The following is a 4,062-nucleotide window of genomic DNA, read 5'->3' on the forward strand; positions in this document are numbered from 1 at the left end:
GGGCTCTCTCTTGTCATATGGTTGCTGGGGAAAAGGGTGAACGTCTGAGAATGCTGAGAAAAACAAGCATTACTTTCCTAAAGAGAACGAGTGTTAGTTGATTGGGTTGTTTAAATTATTTGATGAGACTTAACTCTTTTTTTTTTTTTTGCTTTTTCAAAAATGATTTCTTAGCCTTAGCTGGTTTGGCTCAGTGGATAGAGTGTCGGCCTGCAGCCTGAAGGGTCCTGGGTTCGATTCCGGTCAAGGTCACGTGCCCGGTTTGCGGGCTCGATCCCCAGTGTGGGGAGTGCAGGAGGCAGCCAATCGATGATTCTCTCTCATCATTGATGTTTCTGTCTCTCTTTCCCTCTTCCTTCCTGTCTGAAATCAATAAAAAAATATATTTTTTAAAAATGATTTCTTAGAGATGATTATGAAATATGTAAGAACTACAGAAATAAGGAGTAATATAAGGAACCTATATACCTCCCACTCAGTATAAAAAAATAAAACCTCATCAATACAGTTGAAACTACCAGGCTATCAATCCACAAATACCACTTTCATTAGGCTGAATACAAAATTGCCAATATTAGATTTTTTTTTTACCTACCACCTCCCCCCAGCAATTTTATATGATTGAATCTAATATTTTCTTTTGATGTACAATTTCCATTTATTTCCCCCCCAGAGAACTTTCCTTCACTCTTTATTTATTAATTAATATTTTATTGATTTTTTACAGAGAGGAAGGGAGAAGGATAGAGAGTTAGAAACATTGATGAGAGAGAAACATCAATCAACTGCCTCCTGCACACCTCCTACTGGGGATGTGCCTGCAACCAAGGTGCATGCCCCTGACCGGAATCGAACCTGGGACCTTTCAGTCCACAGGCCGACTCTCTATCCACTGAGCCAAACCGGTTAGAGCTTTCCGCTCTTTAAAGACTTAGCTCCTTCCATGGGCTTGGGTGGAGGTCGCGGGGCAGCACCCCCAGGTCTAAATCAGGGTGGGGGTGTTCGGTCCTTCCGGGCTTCATGAGAACGGTTCCTGACCGCCTTGCTGTGAATGGCACAGCTCACACGGTAATGCAGCTTCACATTCAGCTTGGGAAGCACAGAGGCGTCGAAGACACTCGCTTGGGAGATGTCCCTAAGGGCTGCGGCCTCTACCACGTTTCGAAGGACAAACTTCTTAAGGGCCTTGTCCTCTGGGAACGCACCGGGCGGGCGCAGCTGGTGCAACGAATAGGCTGCACATGGCCTCGGCCTTTTTGGGCACGACCGTCATGCCTTCTTTTCTTGGTCATCTTGGAAACAAGGACCCGAGAGAGCCGATTATTTTCTTTGGATCAGTGCCTTGATCATTCTGTCGTCCTCCTGGAGTGCCTTCCTTCCTCGCCCTTTTCCCACAGCCTACCCAAGCTTCACGACAAGACCCGAACTCCACTCCCCGCTAGAAGTTTCACTGAAGGCTTGAGCCTGCATAGAGCTTTCCTTTCTCTTTCCAGAAGGTGCTATCTGTCTCACACAGTTAGCATCATTTTGTATGTCATATCCTTTAATTGTCTGCATCACTTAAATTACCACTTGGCAGTATTGTGGTACCTGTGATTTTGTTAATTGACGTGTAGAAGAAATAATGGGCTTTTATTAAGTGTTTGTCTGATTCAATACAATAAACTACTTACTTATTGGAAGTTATTACTCCTTACTCCTAGAAATTTCATAAGAGATGTTTGACTCCAAGACTCAAACTATGTAGAAGAGATATGCTCAGGTGAGAAATCTGGGAAAGAATGAGACTAGGGAGCCTGTCATCCATGAGTAAAGTCAAATTTTATCATGACCCATAAAATACTTACATTATAGTTTAGGATAGCTTAAGAGCTAATAATAAAAGCCACCATTTAAGGAGTAATTAATATAAGCCAGGTACTGTCCTATGCATTTTATGTATTATATTTGTAATACAATGTAGGCAATATCAAGCTCTAACCAGTTAGCCAAACCAACTCCCACTCTTTACCATGAAAGTGTTGTGCAGTAATTTTTTTAATCCAGTCTTTATACCAATGTATTAGCATAGTTAGGCTATGCCAGTGGTCGGCAAACTCAGTCAACAGAGCCAAATATCAACAGTACAACGATTGAAATTTCTTTTGAGAGCCAAATTTTTTAAACTTAAACTTCTTCTAACGCCACTTCTTCAAAATAGACTCGCCCAGGCTGTGGTATTTTGTGGAAGAGCCACACTCAAGGGGCCAAAGAGCCTCAGGTGGCTCGAGAGCCGCAGTTTGCCGACCATGGGGCTATGCTGAATTAACAAATTAAGCAGTTTCAGTGGCTTCGCATAATACAGGTTTGTTGTTGCTGTTGTTCTGGTAAAGTCCATTGTATAGTGGGCAACTCTCTACTTCAGTTCTCCTCCCTGGGGTGACTCGGGGATCCAGGCTGCTTCCATCCTGTGATTCTACCATCTCCCTAAATGGGAAGGGAGGGCGGAAGTAACCCTCACTGACACTTGTGTTTCCCATTTTCCGGGATTCAATCTTGAGGCCCTACCTAACAAAAATAGCTGCAGAGGAGGCTGGGAAATGTAGAGAGCCATGAATATTCCATGAGCCACAGCCAGTGAGTCAGGTGAAGTAGGGCCAGGAGGGTCTCTCTTTTTCAGGATTTGAGAATCTGAGACAAACTCCTCAATTCCAATGGTATCAGTTCAACTAGCCAAGGTAGCTGTCTGTCTTCCTGGCTTTAGAGGTTCCTGAACTATCCCAGATATTGAAGAACATCTTGGGCAAAGATGAAGGAAGACATAAAATAATAATAGCAATAACAATTAGTACCTTAATAATAAGAATGATAAGAATACATAATAGTAATAATAATATCAATTAGTACTTTAATGATCCTATATAATAAAAGGCTAAAATGCAAATCGACCGAATGGCAGAACAACCAGTCGCTATGATGTGCACTGACCACCAGGGGGCAGACGCTCAATGCAGGAGCTGCCCCCTGGTTGTCAGTGCGCTTCTGAGCCGGGCTCACAGCTAGTGAGCGCAGCAGCAGTGGCAGGAGCCTCTCCCTGTGGGGAGCGGGCCTAAGCTGTCAGTCAAACATCCCCCGAGGACTCCCGGACTGCAAGAGGGCGCAGGCCAGGCTGAGGGGACCACCCCCCCGGCCCCAGTGCACGCTTTTCATGCACCTGGCCTCTAGTAATAATAATAAGCCACTTGTTAAAGTGAGAGGAATCTCTAGCTTCTTGGGCATTCGTGTTCGTATGATTACTGTGAGATGTATCATTTCTCTGGGAAGAGAGGGAGTGAAGCCTCTTGTCCGATGAGCCCAGGGCCTGTGGCTTTTTCTCTGAGGTTCAGGCACAGGCACACACATGGGCTTCAAGCCTGGACGTGTTGGCAACATTTTGAATCTATGTACAAATGTGCATTGTCCTAGAGGAGATAATCCATAACTTGCATAGAGATTTTCAAGGGGTTCACAATGCAGAAAAATTTAAGATTCACTTTTCTAGGACGGGACTAAAGTCTTTGAGCAGGGGAAGCAGAGATCAGAGGCTCCGGGAAGCAGGGTATGCGGGAAAGGAAGACTCATAATCACACCTGACTCACGGTGCTTATACACTGATGCATTTACATGCAAACCTAGAAATGTGAATTATTACCTGGATACGTGAAGGTTAAATCATTTTCCTCCTATAAAATGACTTTAAATTGTTGAATCTTGGCACTTGCACATTTTCAGATTTTATTACCTTTATGTTTCAGGCAATAGTAAAGGCACTAAACATGAATCCTGACTATGATAGGAGATAGCCTCCTTGCTACTTCTCACTCTTACCGTACATGCTCAACAGTGAGAAGAGACCCAGTCCTGACCCAGCGCCTCAGTTGTTTGGAGTGTCATCCTGTGCACCCAAAAGATTGCGAGTTCAATTCCTGGTCAAGGCACATAACTAGGTGCCTAGGTTGTGGGTTCCATGCCCACTTGGGGCGTGTATGGGAGGCAACAGATCGCTATTTCTCTCTTACATCGATGTCTCCCTCTCTCTCTCTC

At 44.3% G+C, this 4,062-nt stretch overlaps 1 pseudogene across 1 annotated transcript; it reads right to left on the reverse strand.

Annotated features, from left to right (window-relative positions):
* Nucleotides 1-906: 906 nt before the first annotated feature.
* LOC307093750 (small ribosomal subunit protein eS26-like) lies at nucleotides 907-1,292 on the reverse strand (annotated as a pseudogene). Its single transcript has one exon. The product of its transcript is annotated as a small ribosomal subunit protein eS26-like (transcript).
* Between the last annotated feature and the right edge of the window lie 2,770 nt (nucleotides 1,293-4,062).

Source organism: Cnephaeus nilssonii, assembly GCF_951640355.1.
Source record: "Cnephaeus nilssonii genome assembly, chromosome: 21".
Taxonomy (NCBI): domain Eukaryota; kingdom Metazoa; phylum Chordata; class Mammalia; order Chiroptera; family Vespertilionidae; genus Cnephaeus; species Cnephaeus nilssonii.